This window comes from Hyaena hyaena, unplaced genomic scaffold (genome assembly GCF_003009895.1).
Source record: "Hyaena hyaena isolate Hyena2069 unplaced genomic scaffold, ASM300989v1 scaffold_41, whole genome shotgun sequence".
Taxonomy (NCBI): Eukaryota; Metazoa; Chordata; class Mammalia; order Carnivora; family Hyaenidae; genus Hyaena; species Hyaena hyaena.
Window position 1 is genome coordinate 254,280 of NW_024080673.1, and position 18,078 is coordinate 272,357.

Below are 18,078 nucleotides of genomic sequence, written 5' to 3' on the forward strand. Positions count from 1 at the left end.
CGCGGTTCGTGGGTTCGAGCCCCGCGTCGGGCTCTGTGCTGACTGCCAGCTCAGAGCCTGGAGCCTGTTTCAGTCTGTGACTCCCTCTCTCTCTGACCCTCCCCTGCTCACTCTGTCTCTCTCTCTCTCCTAGAAATAAATAAAAACATTAAAAAAAAAAAAACATACAAAAGTATGAAACTCCCTGATAAAGGTATAGTCAAATTCAAAATACTCTAATATTATAATAGTATTGTGAAATCACATTTATCTCTAGTAAAAAAAGTCAAAATAACAATGGTATTAAAAATAACCATAGCTACAATAATTCGTTAATGAATATACAGTATAAAAAGATAAAATGTGACATCAATAGCATAAAAGATAGGAAAGGAGAAGCAAAAGAGTAGGGCTAGCATTTATAACTGAAGGTAAGTTGTTTTCAGCTTAAAACAGGCTATTCTTTTTGTAAGATATTTGATGTAAGCCTCATGCTAATCAAAAAGAAAAAGAAGCTTCCTGCTTCAGATTCTGTGTCTCCCTCTCTCTATGACGCTCCCCTGCTCAAGCTGTCTCTCTCTCTCTCAGAAATAATTTTTTTAAAAAAATGTTTCTAGTAGTTATTCATAAGATATATAGAGACGGGCACCTGGGTGGCACAGTCAGTTAAGCGTCCAACTCTTAATTTCAATTTAGGTCACCATCTCACTGTTCATGAGATTTACCCCTTCAGTGGGCTCTGCACTGACAGCAGGGAGCCTGTTTGTGATTCTCTCTCTCCCTCACTCTCTGACCTTCCTTTGTCTTGCACAAAGGTGCACTCTCTTTCTCTCTCTCTCTTTCAAAATAAATAAATTAACATTTTTTAAAAATACAAAGAGATAGCAATTTAAGAACATTATTACAAAAAATAAATAACAAAGGAAGACAGCAAAAGCAAATGAAAGTATTATGAAGAATCGAAGAACAGACTCTCCACAACTAATCGTAAGGAAGTGGCCACATCACAAATATTAGGAACAGTGAAAATAAAACTGACTGAGGAAGGGAGGAATACCACAGGGAAAAGAGAGTAGCAGACCCCATACCAGTCACCCCAGGCACAGAAGATCTGCACTGGGAAGACAAATCTACATAATACTTAGCTGTGAAAATCAGAGGGGCTTACCTTCATGTTTTATAATCAGTGGCACTTGATACTTGGAACTTTAAAAATCAGCTGGTTTGGGGCCATTGGGTGGCTCAGTTGGTTAAGCATCTGACTTTGGCTCAGGTCATGATCTCGTGGTCCATGAGTTCAAACCCCTCATTAGGCTCTGTGACAACAGCTCAGAGCCTGGAGCCTGCTTTGGATTATGTGTCTCCCTCTCTCTCTGCCCCTTCCTCTCTCTCTCTCAAAAATAAAATAAAAACATTCAAAAAATCAGCAGGTTTGGCTGTGGGAGACTCAGGGAAATAAGAAACTGAGTCTCAACACTTAAAGAGATAGCATAACAAACAACCCCACTGATATAGAGCATAAAGCAGCAATTTGAAAAACACCTGGGGTATATAGAAAGTAGATTTATTTACTAATCTCTGAACACGCATAGAAGGGACAGGGATCTTTAGAAGACTTCTCCAAGAACAAAACAGCTGAAGGGCAACATTTCTCTCCCTATTACCAAGTCTAGACACATGGACATCTGCAGGAAACCAGCTTGTTAACAGCGCACTCCTGTGCTCTCCTGTGGATCAACCCCTCTCCCCAGTTCACATTTTCTCATTCTCTCTCTAAGGAAAAGAAAAGACGGGCTCCTGGGTGGCTTAGTCGGTTAAGCGTCCGACTTTCACTTAGGTCATGATCTCGCGGTTCGTGGGTTCGTGTCCCATGTCAGGCTCTGTGCCGACTGCCAGCTCAGAGCCTGGAGCCTGTTTCAGTCTGTGACTCCCTCTCTCTCTGACCCTCCCCTGCTCACGCTGTCTCTCTCTCTCCCTCTCCTAGAAATAAATTAAAAAAAAAAGAAGAAGAAAAGAAAAGAATAATAAGAAATGACAACAGATTAAGAGAACTCAGTAACACCATCAAGTATAATAACACTCTCATTATAGGGTTCCCAGAAAGAGAAGACAGGAAAAAGGAGGCAGAAAATTTATTTGGAGAAATAATAGCTGAAAACTTCCCAAATCTGTGAAGGAAACGGAAATCCAGATTCATGAGGCACAGAGATCTCCCAATAAAACTAACCAACTTTGTGTGGAAGTCCACACAAAGACACATAATAACTAAAATGGCAAAAGGTCGTGGTAAAGAAAAATTTTAAAAGAGAAGATGAAAACAGTTACATGCAAGAGAAACACCATAAGGCTATGAGCTGATTTTTCAGCAGAAATTTTTCAGGCTACAAGAGAGTGGCATGATATACTCAAAATGCTGAAAGGAAAAAAAAACTGCAACCAAGAATACTCTATCCACCAAGGTTATCATTCAGAATAGAAGGAGAAATAGAGTTGCCCTGATAAATAAAAATTAAAGGAATTTATAACCACTAAACCAGCCTTACAAGAAATGTTAAAGGGGATTCTTTACACAGAAAGACCATAAGCAGGAGTAAGAAAAGTAAGAAAGGAAAAAGTTTCAGAGATACATATAAACATAACAAAAGTAGTAGATTAATCACTGATAAGTGTGGTTAAAGGATAAAAGCAGTAACATCCAATATTTTTTATAAAAATTAGTCAAGGAATTCATAAAATAAAAGTATGGCACCATATACCTAAAACGTGGGGGAGGAACAAAATTTAGTGCTTTTAGAATGAGTCCAAACTTAACTGACCATCAACCTCATACAGACTGCTATATGCATAAGATGTTTTATATAAACCTAATGGTAACTGTAATTAAAAACCAGTAATAGATATACAAAAAATAAAGAGAAAGTAATCCAAGCATATCACTAAAGAAAGCCATCAAACCACCAAAGGAAAGAGCAAGAGAAGAAAGGAACACAGAATAATTATAAAAACAACCATAAAACAAGTAACAAAATGTCAATGAATACATGCCTATCGATAATTAATTTGGATGTAATTGAGCAAAATGCTCAAATCAAAAGACGTAGGGTGATGGAATGGATAAGAAAAAGCAAGACCCATCTATATACTACCTCCAAGAGACTCATTTCAGACCTAAAGACACATACAGATTGAAAGTGAAAGGATGGAAAAACACTTATCATGCAAATAGAAGTAAAAGAAAGGTGGGGTAACAATATTTATATTGGACAAAATAGACATTGAAACAAAAGCTCTAATGAGACAAAGCATATAAATAGAAAAGGAAGAAGCAAAATTGTCTCTATTTGCAGAAGACATGCTCTTATAGATAAGAAACCCTGAAGACTCCACAAACAAACAGAATAAATGAATTTAGTAAAGCTGCAGGATACAAAATAAACACATAAAAAGTAGTTGTATTTGCATACACTAACAGTAAAGAAAACAATCTCATTTACAATAGCAACAAAAAGAATAAAATGCATAGGAATAAATTTAATCAAGAGGTAAATGATCTGCATATAGAAAACTATAAGACACTAATTAAAATAATTGAAGAAGACATTGAAAAGACAATTGAAAAGATATCCTATATTCTTAGAATGGAAGACTTAATATAGTAAAAATGTCCATATTACTCAAAGCAATCTACAGATTCAATGCAATTTCTATCAAAATTCCAATGGCATTTTCACAGAATTGTTTTATTTTTTTTTTATTTTTTATTTTTTTACAAATAGTTTATTGTCAAATTAGTTTCTACATAACACTCAGTGCTCATCCCCAAAGTGCCCTCCTCCATGCCCATCCCCCCCTCCCCCCCACATCCATCAGTCCTCAGTTTTTGTCAGCATTCAAGAGTCTCTCATGGTTTGCCTCTCTCCCTTTCCCCCACCATTTCCGCCCTTCTTCTCCCCCTTGTTCCTCCGTCAAGTTCCTCCTAATCCTCCTATACGTGCAAACATATGATATTTGTCCTTCTCTGCCTGACTTATTTCGCTCAGCATAACCCCCTCAAGGTCCATCCATGTTGCTACACATGGCCAGATTTCATTGTTTCTCATTGCCATGTAGTATTCCATGGTATAGATAAACCACATCTTCTTGATCCATTCATCTGTTGATGGACACTTAGGCTCTTTCCATGGTTTAGCTATTGTGGAGAGTGCTGCTATGAACATTGGGGTACCACCAAACTACACGCCCGAAAAACAAACAACCCAGTGAAGAAATGGGCAGAAGACATGAACAGACACTTCTCCAAAGAGGACATCCAGATGGCCAACAGACACATGAAACGATGCTCAGCATCCCTCCTAATCAGGGAAATACAAATCAAAACCACACTGAGATACCACCTCACGCCAGTCAGAGTGGCTAAAATGAGCAAATCAGAGAACTCTAGATGCTGGCGAGGATGTGGAGAAACGGGCACCCTCCTACACTGTTGGTGGGAATGTAAACTGGTACAGCCCCTCTGGAAAACAGTGTGGAGGTTCCTCAGGAAACTAACAATAGAACTCCCTTATGACCCAGCAATAGCACTGCTAGGAATTTACCCAAGGGATACAGAAATGCTGAGGCATAGAATTGTTTTATTTTTAAAAAATTTTTAATAATGTTTTAATGTTTTCTTTATTTTTGAGAGAGAGAGAGACAGTGTGAGCAGGGAAAGGTCAGAGAGAGAGGGAGATACAGAATCTGAAACAGGCTCCAGGATCTGAGCTAGCTGTCAGCACAGAGCCCAACTCGGGCTCAAATCCACAACATGAGATCATGACCTAAGCCGAAGTTGGATGCTTAACTGACAGAGCCACCCAGGTGCCCCATGACAGATTTTTTTTTTTTAATTTTTAATATTCTGGAGAAAGAAAGAGAATGAGTGGAGGAGGTTGCAGAGAGAGAAGGAGCCACAAAATCCAAAGCAGGCTCCAGGTTCTGAGCTGTCAGCACAGAGCCCGATGCAGGGCAAACCCACCAACCGTGAGATCATGACCTGAGCCAAAGCCGGACGCTTAAACGACTGAGCCACCCAGGTGCCCCACAGAATTTTTTTTTTTTAACTATAAAACTCATATGGAACCAGAAAAGACCCTGAATGGCCAAATCATGAGAAAATAGAACAAACCTGGAGGCATCGCATTTACTGATTTCATTATTCAAAACAGTATGGTACACGCATAAAAACTAACACATGGACCAATGGAAGAGAACTGAGAACCCAGAAATAAAGCTACATATACATGGTAAACTTAATCTATGACAAAAATGCCAAGAATACACAATGGGGAAAGGAAAGTCTACTCAATATGGTGCTGGGAAAACTAGACATCCAAACACAAAACAATTAAATTGGACTCTTATATTACACCATATACAAAAATCAACTCAAATTGGATTAAAGACTTAAATATAGGCCTGAAACCATAAAACTCCTAGAGGAAAACAATGGAAAATTTCCTTGACATTGGTGATTTTTTTTACTAGGACACCAAAAGCACAAGCAACAAAAGAAAACAAAAGTGATACCTCAGCAAACTAAAAGTTTCTACACAGCAAAGGAAACAATCAGCAAAATAAAAATGCAACTTAGAAATGGAAGAAAATATCTGCAAACCAAATAACTGATAAAAGTTTAATACCCAAAATCTATTTCAAAACTTACACAACTCACTACCAAAAAAAAACTCACACAAAGACCAAATAACTCAGTTTTTAAAAATGGGCCAAAGACCTGAATAGACATTTTTCCAAATAAGAAATACATATGGCCAAGAGGTACATGAAAAGGTTCTCAAGATGACTAATCATCAGATAGGTAGAAATCAAAACCACAATGAGAAATCACTTCACACTTATTAAAATGGCTATTATCATAAAGACAAGAGATGCTCAGAAATCTGTGGCTCAAACCACAGCAAGTATTGGCAAGGGTGTGAAGAAAGGGGAATCCTTTTACATTATTGGTGTAAATGTAAATTGGTACAGCCATTATGGAAAACAGTATGGAAGTTCCTCAAAAAATTAAACATACAACTACCATATAATCTGCCATCCAACTACTGAGTATATATCCAAAGGAAATGAAATCGGTATTTCCAAAGGTATCTGCATACCTATGTGCACTGCAGCACATTATTCACAACAGGCAGATTTGAAACTGCCTAAGTGTCCATCGACAATGGATGAGTGGATAAAGAAATGTGAAACACGTACACACAGGAATATTATATGATCCCACTTATATATGGAATCTAAAAAAGTCAAACTCATAGAACCAGAGAGCAGAACTGTAGTTACCAGGGGCTAAGAAGTGGAAAGATGAGGGAGAAAGGTTTGGGAAAGGCGGGTCAAAGGGTGCAAAGATGAAGTTCTAGAGACTTAATGTACAACATGGTGACTGTATTGTACACTTGAAATTTGCTAAAAGAGTATTCTCAACACACAGTCACACACACATACACACAAAAGGCAACTATGGGAGGTGACATACATGTTAATTAGCTTGACTGTGGCTACCATTTCACAGTGTATATAATATATCACACTATAATGCTGTTGTTCACCTTAAGTATATACAATTTTTATTTGCCAATTCTATCTCGATAAAGCTGGAGGGGAAAAGGAGAGAGAAGGTAAGAGAGGACTGGTCAAGAGGGCCACATACATCCAAAAGAAGCTACAGAAAAGAAACCAAAAATATTCAAGGAATAAATGAATCACAGAAATCATCAAGGAAAATTTCCCCAAACTGATGAAATACTTAAGCCCTCATAACCCTCCTCATATTTAAGAATATTAAATCTAAATGCAAATCTAGAATGAGGCAAAACAGTTTACCTGCAATAGAGACTTTTTTTGAGAGCAAGAGAGAGGGAGAGATTGGGTGGTGTGCATGCATGAGCAAGGAAAGGGCAGAGAGAGAGGAGGATGAAGTTCCCAAACCCAAGTGGGCTCTGCACTGATAGCAGTAAGCCCAACGTGGGGCTCAAACTCACAAACCATGGGATCATGACCTGAGTGGAAGTTGGATGCTTCACTGACTGAACCACCCAAGTGGCCCTAGACAGATTTTTTTTTTTTAATTTAAAATATCTTACAGCTATTTTGGAACTAGAAAACAATGAAACAGTGCTTTCAAAGTTCAGAAGGAAAAATGATTTTGAATGTAGCATTCTATACTGAGCCAAACCATCAATCAAGTTCAAGGGCAAAGACATTTTTCAGACATGCTTTAACTTAGAAAGTTTAACTTCCATAAACACTTTCTGAAAAATTTATTGAGTGTATACTCCACTAAGACAAAGCATGGGAAAAAAATTAAAAGTAAGACATAGGATCCTACAAAACAGTACAATCAACTTGAAATACAAAGCAAAGTAATCTCAGGCTGACATGTGTGCATCAGGCAAGCCTAGAAAAACATTAGAGAAATTCAACAAGTGGTTTGCTTTAAAAAGCTGAATGAGGAAAGCTGAATGAGGGGCGCCTGGGTGGCTTAGTCGGTTAAGCATCCGACTTTCGCTTAGGTCATGATCTCGCGGTTCGTGGGTTCGAGCCCCGCGTCGGGCTCTGTGCTGACTGCCAGCTCAGAGCCTGGAGCCTCTTTCGGTCTGTGACTCCCTCTCTCTCTGACCCTCCCCTGCTCACGCTCTCTCTCCTAGAAATAAATAAAACATTAAAAAAAAATAAAATAAAATAAATAAAAAGCTGAATGAGATTAGATATATGGTGGCAAAAGCACATGTTCCTCCAGTCAACAAGGAAAAAAATGAAGGCAACTATAAATTTTAACTGAAGCAATTATGTGTTCCTAGAAAGTTGTATTCCAAATGTGAAGCAAATCAAGGCATAATTGTTCAAAGAATCCTTGCAACTTGGAGTATCTTCCTTTGGTCAAAGTTTGGTGATATATTATATGTCTTTTTCTAGAGGTGTAATAATATTAAGCAGTCCCACAAAAAATATTACAAATGCTATTGAATCTTGATATTTAATTAAAATGGGCATTGAGGAGGGAACTTGCTGGGATGAGCACTGGGTGTTATATTAAAACCAAACTGACAATAAATTATATTTTTTAAATGTAATATAATCACCAAATCTTATCAATAAAAATGTATCAGTATGGTTGATCAGCTGGGAGGTAGGTGAAGGAAATACAATAGGAAGTGCTGAGGCACTAAATTTTTCATACAGATTAGAAATTAGAAAATTAATTTTTAAAATTGGGAGGAAGAAAGATCAAAGGGTAATAGAAGTGAATTTCATCTTCATTTGTTTTTACTAAACTGCCAATAAATATAATATAAAGTCTATAAGTCAATGAATTGAGGTACAGATCTCTCTTGAGTTACAATGGGGCTACATCCCAATAAACCCACCATAAATTGAAAATGTCAGAAGTAAAAAATGCAGGTTAGGTAATACACCTAACCTACCAAACTTCAGAGTTCAGCCCACCTTAAATTTGCTTAGAATACTTACATTAGCCTACAGTCAGATAAAATCACCTAACACAAATCCTATTTTATAATAAAGCATTGAATATCTAATATATTTTATTAAATACTGTACTGAAAGGGAAAAAACAAAATAGCTCTATGGTACGGAATGGTTGTAAGTCTATCAAGAGTTTACCCTCGTGATGACATGACAGACTGGAAACTGGCTCACTGCTGCTGTCCAGCATCATGAGAGAGTATCTTACCGCATCTATCACTAGCCCAGGAAAAGGTAAAAATTAAAAATTCGAAGTATAGTTTCTACTGAATGCATATCACTTTCATACCATCACAAAATAAAAGAATCTAAATCAAGCCACAAAGTTTGGGACCATCTGTACAGACCTATTATTTAGAATTATGCTTTCATAATATTAACAGAATTGGGTTGGGGGGATTTTATCATTTATGCTCTACCATTCTGTACTGATATCTTAATTTCCATACACATCTACTACAATAGCAATAATATAACAGGGAGTATGAGTTCACCCCCATCCTGGCCCAAGGGAAGATTTCTCACTGGTTCTGTCCAAACCGCACTTAGCCACCATCTTTTCTGTTTTAATGTTTATTTATCTTGAGAGACTGCATGTGCAGGGGATGGGCATAGAGAGAGGGAAAGGCAGAATCCCAAGAAGGCTCCATACTGTCAACACAGAACCCAACACAGGGCTTGATCCCACAAACTATGAGATCATGACCTGAGCCAAAATCAAGATTTGCACACACAGACAACTGAGCCACCCAGGCACCGCATGTCACTTAGCCCCCATCTTGGTCAAAAATCAAGGCTCTCTCTTCATACCACCATCTCTACCTCACAAGAATTGCAATTTCCCTAGTCTCTATCACCAAAGGCACAATGGCCCATGACCAGCAGCTAGTTATAGTTGGGACAGGGAAAGAGACTGAACTGAAACTCCAAGGCTCACATAAGTGCCACTTTGATGCAGAAACTCATGGCCACAAGAGGCCAGCCCCTGACTGTTGACAAAAACAAGAGGGTTAGCTGAGTCTGCCAACCCAGAATTGCCTGGCACTCTCCACAGCATGCCATGCCATCCCTCTGCCTCCAAACCAGACCAAAAAGGGTCTCTCACTCTTCCCTCTTCCCTCAGTCCTTCAAATTCCTCTTCCTTCTTTCCCATTTCAGTCATAATTTATAAAAATAGAAAAAATGACATCCAGCAAGCCTGCTTTCAAATCTTGCATCTAACTCTTTCATCTGACATTTTTATAAGCAGCCTCCTTTGCATTTTGAGCTCTTAGTTGCTGCCTCTGAAGTGGTGACCCAAGCCCACAGATCTGAGCACTGGAGAAGGGAAAAGCCCTCCGGACACAAGTGAGAGACATTAGTGAGTCTAGTGAAGGTGAGAAACATGTAGGAAACACACAGATATAATACAACTATGACATGAACAATAAAAATAACAAGAGTAAAAACACTGTGCAGATTTTAAAATCAAGAAATCTCAGAGAACCAAAAACAAACAATGCTTCTATTCTACCATATTATCCAAATTTTCCCTGAGCAAGAAAAACATCTGGAATGTCTCTAAGAACCTGATTTATGTATATATGTGTGTGTGTGTGTGTGTGTGTGTGTATACATATATATATACACATATATATACATGTATATATATAAACACATATATAATAAAGACTTTATTATTTTAAGGAAGTACATGGTTCATAAGCCTCATGATAAAATGGAAATGCTTCTGTACCCTAAAAACAAATGATAAAGTAAATCTACTGGTATTATGGATAACTAATTTGATTTTAAAAGTACATTTAAACCTGATTGTATTTTCCTCTTCCTCTTCTTCCCCTTCCCATTCCTTTCCAAACAATTCAATCCAAAAGTCCTGGGTGAGGGAAGAATTTGCTATAGCCCAGAGTGAGGTGGTGGAACCTTACCAGGGAAAGGAAAGCATTCTTATATAGAGGGGAGGGGAGAGGGGATGGAGAGGATAGAGGGAAATAGTCCTAAATGGTTTGTTGAAGGCAGGTGCAGCAAATAAGACATTCACAAGAGATGGAGAAAGGTTGGTGGTCCATCCCAGTAATCAACTTCAGAGACTGAGTAGGGGAAGAAGGGCAGCAGAGCAGGGTATCAGAGCTGTAGCTGAGTGGGGAGATCATCCATGGGTGCATGTGAGGGACAGCCCAGCACAAAGCATCAGGGTCTGAGCAAGGTAGGGAAGTCATTTAGATAGGAAAGTGGCCCACATGGGGCATCCACGCCCAAGTTGGGTAAGGGGCATCTGTGCAGCCCAGAGCAGCAGCAGGTATGGGCACAGGTGTCAGAGCCCAAAAAGAATGGGGAGAGTATCCATGTAGGGAGTAGGGTAGCAGAGGTGAGGAGAAATTGGTTATATAGACAGCAAAGTTGATCAAATACAGGAAAAAGTAAAGATAGTGGGAACCAGATTTCTCACCTTCAGACGAGGAGCTACAAATATAGAAAGGGAGAAAACTAGAATACAATCTGGTGTTGGACTGGAATAGAAGATATCACTGTGAACTCATGGGTTTAAGTATGAATAGCTAGATAGTCAAACAAATATAGGTATAAATATACACATACAATTCCTAGTTCTGTCTAGTCAGTAGGCCTGGAAGTAGTGACACACCAGGAATTATAAGCACACCTAGTATAACAGATCTTGATTTCTAAATAGTGTTTTCCACAAGGAAGGAAGGAAGGATGGAAGGAAGGGAGAAAGAAACAAAATGAAACTAGGGTTCCTTAGAGGAATGGTTGATTTCAGGGGCCAGGACAAAGAAAATATAAGATGAGTCTAGAATATCTTATACCGGAAAGCATGAAAGGCCTCAACAAATAAAAGGGACAAAGAAGCGACCCTGAAAGGGCTCCCACTGGCCCACTCTAAGACAATTTGAACATCATAATAATAACAGTAACAGATTATAATCCATTCATAAAATAGGAATCTGAGTCCCATACCTATATTAATGGATGAATGAATGGATAGGCAAACAAACAAATAAATGACAAGTTGATAAAGAACAGTGAATTTACATAATCTCAAATTTTTTGTCCACAAAATACCTATTAATTACAGAGAGAAAAAAATAATTTTATAGTAGAAAAGTCTGATGGACACCACTTTAATCAAGTAACTAAAGTAAATATTATCAGATACAGAACAAATTGCAATTGTGTACCACCTAATGGGATGCAATGATAAAAAGGCAGCATCACATCTGTGATATTTCTGGCAAGAGTCCATAACCTGAGTTTAATCATGAGGAAACATCAGACAAATGCAATTTGAGAAACACTCTACAAATTAACTGGCCCATCATCTTCAAAGGTGTCAAGGTTATGAAAATCTTAAGACAGATTAAGGAACTATTTTTCCAATCTGACGGGTATTTTCCATGAACATGACAAAGAAACTCAATGAAAGAGTCTGGGTGTCATTCCTTTGCTCTAAAAGACATGAAAACTGGGGATACGGGCAGAATGTAAATGGACTACGAGGAGTGGATCGTAGTCACGTATCAATATTAATTCCCTCCCTTGTATGGTTGTGATGAGGTAATATAGGGGACTCTACAAAATACACGATGTGTAATCTTGAGTGTTGATCAGAATCTAGTCCACCGGTAGCTGGACTTCAGTCCAGAGTTTCTGATTCTGGGGTCTGGGATGAGGCTTAAAAGTTATTAGGAGATGGTGATGCTACTGCGAGAGTCACTGATGTAAGAGAGTATCCTCGTTTCAGGAAAAAAACAAACTCATCAGGGGAAATGAGACTTACTCTCAATGGTTCAGGAAAAGAATGGTTCTTTGTAATGTACTTGCAAGTTTTCTTTACTTTTGAAATGTTTCAGTAAACAAACAACCTCACCAATTCCAGAGCTATCAAATCAGAATTTAGGATAACTGGGCAGGGAGGAAGCTATGGTGGAGCAGTGCCCAGTACACCCCTTCCTAATCAATAGTGCAAAGTAAAGCAAATAAGACAGGAAGGGGGCTACTCCAGGCACTTAAGAGAACCAAATGTTTTCAAGTTCTTAAAAACATTTGTTGACAATGAATATGCAAAACCTTCCATCTCTAAACACTAGAGTAGTTGTCCTTTATTAAAAACCCCTTTGAGTCTTCAATGGCTTTTTCCCTCCATAACTCCAAACTTCTCTTTGTCCATTTTACCACGACCTCAAGCTCTGTATTTAAATTAGGAAACACATCCAATGAAAGATCTAAACACATCTGATCCCTTTCCTAAAAATCATCTGATACCATCTTACAAGATTAGGCAAGAAAATAAAATCCATCCATTGGATTTAATCCACTGAATACTTTGCAATTCCATACCTTTCCAAAAGGTTTGCTGCATCCTCCTTGTACCAGTCATGTGATCCAAAGCAACTTTCCTATCTTCTCTCTAGCTCCATTTCCCCATCAGCAAAATAAGGATAATAAGAGCACCTGTGCCTTATAGGAGTGTTAGGAGGACTAAATAAATGTAATGGACTTAGACTGAATCTGGCACATTGTAAATCCTTGATAAATGTCATATGCTGTTATTGTTTCAATTTTAGCCACATAATTGGATTTGATAACGGCCACACCTACCACTCTCCCTTTACCACTTTATATGTGAAGCTGGAAGGCCTCTAGACTAAAATTCAGCAAATTTGCATAGAAACCAGAGTTTCCTTGGAGAAAAGATACCAAGATGTTGACCCATATTTCTATTGAGGTTCAATGTTTTCAGACCATCTTTGGTGATTCTCACGACTATGGTGGCAGGAGCTTGGGCCCCCATGTGGAGTCTGGGGTTTGAGTCTAGGTTCTATCAGCTACTGTCTCACCTTTAGCAAGTTTCTTAACCTATGTGTACCTCAGTTTCCCTCTTTGTAAAATGGGAGAGACGATAATATCTACTTCAGAACATTGTTGGGAAGGCAAAGGAGACCATTTATACCAAGCAGTTGTTACAGTGCTTGACATATACTAAACAGTAAAGCTTCTGGGTCCAAGGTGTGGCCATATGACTAGCTATAGTCAGTGACATGACGTGTGTCACTTCTTCAGTGGAGGAAAACTGTTTTTCCCTACCCTCTTATGTTCAGTACCTGATGCCTGCTGCAAGTTAAACTGACAAAAGATAAGAGCTACACAAAAAAAGAAGTGAAAATCCCAAGAAGCAATTAGGCTTGAGAGCATTTTAACAAAGGGTGACAGATTGTGGAAAAGTGACAAGACAAAGGAAAGGATGTTTGGGGCTCTAGAGAAGGTAAGTTGCAAGAAGGTAAAGATATGCAGGAAACTAATGGAAGGCAAAGGCTTTTTAGTGGGGCTGTTATGCAGACTCAGAGCAGTACCATCTCTGTTGATAAGAGTCATCTCCAGTGATTAAAAGTTATTCTCTTCAGGAGATGAAGAGAAGAGAGCAGATACCTTCCCAAAAACCACATGCCCTGCTTTCAGGCAGAGAGGAAGAGAGCTCTGTTTGCTGTTTTTCAAGTGTCTTGAGCTCAAAATAATCCTCATGCCAAAGTAGTTTATTTTCAAATAGGATATTCTGATCCCCTTCACTTCTAAGCTGAACTATTTAATTACCAGTACAAGAGCCTCAAGAACACTTTCCCTCTGACATAATGACCAAAAAATTTCTAGACAACAGCTGATCGGTCAGCTTGGGGCCCTGAGTACTTAGAATAAAAGCAGAGCCACCGCTGTGACCTATAAGGGCATGCAGCATGAGCACGAATAAATATTGATACCCTATCCTAACTCATCGGGCACAACTACCACAGAGAGTCTAGCTTGAAGGAGGAGGGAATTTGGATTGCTGACCTAGGCCTGGGTGGGGGTTATGGGGTGTTGTTTCTAAGTGTAGTGTGTGGCTGAGACTAAAAACCCTCTTTTCACTCAACAGGCATTGGAATAGTATCCACTTCTGCGTAACAAATTATTCCAAAACTCAGTGGCCCATGCACACAGACCACCAAGCCATACAGTCAATACTCACAGGTGGATCTCCCACCTCTCCCAGCTCCTGGGCCTTTCCTCTCCTTGTCTACGGATACACACTCTCCAACACATGGGGATTACAGAAACCATCAGGTGCAAGTCAAGTTGCTGTGAAAGGAAAGGGGGAAAATGGCGGACTGTGTCTCAATGCTTAGAAGAACACATGAGTAAAAGACCAGCATAAAACACAGACATGTGCAAAGGTGTGGGCAGAGAGTGTGAGCCAGCAGCAGGACACACCTGCACCCTTGGTTGGTGGGGTGAACCAGCACATAAAAATGGTGTCTCCCCTGGATTACCCTTTTTCCTCATCCAACCGTCTGCCCACTGATGTTTCCATTGCTTATTTCACACAGCTTCCCAAAGATGTTTTTGACATAGTCGTTTTAACCATCATGCCAACACTTTACCTTTAAAAATATATAAGAAAAAGGCTACTAGAGAAGGTGCTGTCCACTCCCTCCAACCTCCCTGTTAGCTACATCTAGGCCACCAAACATCATCCCAGCAAATCCTAACACACAAATGGGCAGGTCTAACAAGGGCCCTGATCTAATAGCCTAAAATTCAGGAACCAGAAAGAGCTGAACACCAGAAAAAGTCATGCGAGGAGCTACAGCAAGTGATTTAATATTAACAGGCCGACACCCCTCCTTCCCAAGGAAAAAGATGGCAGGTTAGTGGTTCCTCCTGTCCCCAATTCCATGCACAGATAATTGCTTGAGGAAAAATAAACCGGGAACTGCTGGCACATTCTACCCCAGATAGCCTACCACTCCCACAGGCAGTGTTTCCAATCAGGGTGTGAGTGGATGGAGATGATAGAGTTCTTCCCTGGAGACAAAGAGGTATCATTTGTAGAGAAATGGAACAGGGTGCAAAAGGGATGTAAAAAATCATCAAAGTGCTCCCCAGGCAGGGTCAACAAAATAAGTGAAAGCCATCATCTCAAGGTTAAGTCAAGAGAAAAACAGACAGGATGCTATAAATACAGTGTCTCTTTGGGCACCAAGGCATAGATCATAACAGGCCAAGGGCTAAATGGATCACATGGCGGGTGCCTGTCTCAGTCGGGCCCGATGGACTAACAGGCATACAAATATGAAATGCAAGCCTCAGGGCCAGGCCCTACCCTGAGTGAAATCTCATTAAAAAGCACATCAAAGATCAAATGGTGGGAGAACGAAAAGTAAAAAGCAGCAACAGCCAACCTAGGGGGTAAGAAAGGAAGAAAGGAGGGAAGGAAGTTAGTATTATCTGGGAACCATTCCCAGCTACCCACTGTCTGCCTGGCCTTCAACAACTTGGCAGGCTCCTCCTGAGGGCCACGGGATGATCTCAAAACCACTGTGCTTCGAGATAATGTCATAATACAACAAGAACCACCTTGCTCCATGCCAGGCACTGTGCTAAGTGCTCTGTGTATAGTCTCTTCTTTCACTATCCCAGAGGTTAGAGGAGGCAAGTATCATCCATCTCACTTCACAGATGCAGAAGCTGGAGGTCAGAAGAGTTTTTTCACTGGTCCAAGATCACACAGGCAGTAAAGTCAGGGTCTGAACCCAGATATTCCCAGTTCCAAAGCTTATGTTTTTATCCCTGATGCTGCTGCTTCAGCTTTTGTATCACAAGCTACCTGAGCCCTCACCGCCACCACGCTTCATGGCAGCTGGGTCAAAAGTGACAGAAAGCTGCCACTCGCTTTCCATGTCCATTCATCACTAATTAATAATCATGAGTCCAGCTGGGCCTGCACCCCACTGAGAACCCTGCTGAGGGCAGTGCTTGCAAGCAGTCACGGCCAACCTGTCCCCAGGCTGTGGGCACAAACCAAGTAGACACGCTTGGTTAGTACAGTGTCTCAAATGCAGGAGATGGCTGGCATAAAACTGCACAGTAAGGGAAGGACAGTCCTCATCCTCTTGGTCACATCTGTCTCCATTCCCACAGCTGGTTGCCTAGTTCAGGTGTTCCTTATCTCCCCTGGGCTACGCTGTGGCCACAGAAGTCCCAGCACACATCTGAGCAGGCCTCCCTCCAGCTCAGAGTCCTTTAGGGGCTGATCCCGCCCCCAGGATCAAGGGAATCCTCTGTAGCAAGGACCTCTCCCAAAGGAACTCATGCCCCATGGCCACCTCCAGAAAGGCTCTCTCAGTTTATAAGGTTCAGACCAAGGACACACACCAAACTGTTGACACTGATGACTTCTGAAGTTGAGATTAAAGGGATAGGAGGAGGGGCGCCTGGGTGGCTTAGTCGGTTAAGCGTCCGACTTTTGCTTAGGTCATTATCTTGCGGTTCGTGGGTTCGAGCCCCGCGTTGGGCTCTGTGATGACTGCCAGCTCAGAGCCTAGAGCCTGTTTCAGTCTGTGACTCCCTCTCTCTCTGACCCTCCCCTGCTCACGCTGTCTCTCTCTCTCTCTCCTAGAAATAAATAAAAACATTTTTTAAAAAATAGTCTATAAAGGGATAGGAGGAAAGTTGTCAACTCTGTATTGACTCAACTCTGTAATATTTTACTTACCATAAACATCTTCATGGTTATAACGTCATGTTAAAGTCCAAAGGGAATAAACATATAAAGACTAGGAAAGGAGGTCTAATTCTGCGTACCTTCTCACTGTCGCCTGTGTGGATAAGAGCCAGCACGCAGTAAGACCTTACTGCTGAGGTAGATTTCACTCGCACACTCCTTGAAGACAGGGAATTTCTTGTACATCACTGATTCTGTACAGTGAATGCCACAAAGGAAAAGTATCTGGTGAATAAAAGGCATAATCAATGGAATGAGTGTGAGTAAACACAGCCTCCCTAGAAATGCTGTTCACCATATGGCGAAGTCTTGATGTGTGTGATGGCTGTGAGTCTGTGCAAGGGCTAACCAAGTCCGTGGGAGAATTCTCCAGAAAGAGACACAGTTGATAATTTAAATAAGGAAGTCTAGAGTGGTGTTCCTCAAGATGTGATCTGTGAAAGCATACAGGGCCCATGACCCATTTCTTCAGTAAGTATGCAGCACAGATTTAAAAAAAAAAAAAGGTCTCTGAGCACTGGGTGTTGTACGTAAGTGATGAATCACTAAACTCTACACCCAGAACAAAACTGCACTCTATGTTAACTAGCTGGAATTTAAATAAAACTCGTAAAAAGAAGATGAAGAAGAAGAAAAACACAGACTTAAGAAATGTAACAACCCAAAAGAGTGTATGGGTCTTTAGTGGATATTAATAAACTCTAAAGAGACATTCTTGAGACAATTAGGGAGATTTCAACAATGAGTGTTAGAGGATGTTAAAGATTATCATTAATTTTGTTAGGTATGATAACGGTATTGTGGTTGCATTAAAAAGTCCATATTGGATATGAGTGAAATAATGTCTGAAAATTGCTTTAAAATACTCTAACTTAAAAAAATTATACAGGGAAAAACATTGTACAGGGATAAGTAGATGAAACAACATTAGGAAAATGTATCGCTAATTAGTGGAGTCGAATGAACACATATGGAGTTACTTATTCTCTTTTTGTCATACTTTC

General features: G+C 39.9%; 1 long non-coding RNA gene across 1 annotated transcript in view; it reads right to left on the reverse strand.

Moving 5' to 3' along the window:
• The window catches only part of LOC120230391, a 114,001-nt gene extending 96,801 nt beyond the window's left edge, over positions 1 to 17,200 (reverse strand). The window contains exon 1 of the long non-coding RNA XR_005527994.1: positions 17,155 to 17,200. This is a non-coding gene — a long non-coding RNA (uncharacterized LOC120230391). The remainder of the gene's footprint in view (positions 1 to 17,154) is intronic.
• Between the last annotated feature and the right edge of the window lie 878 nt (positions 17,201 to 18,078).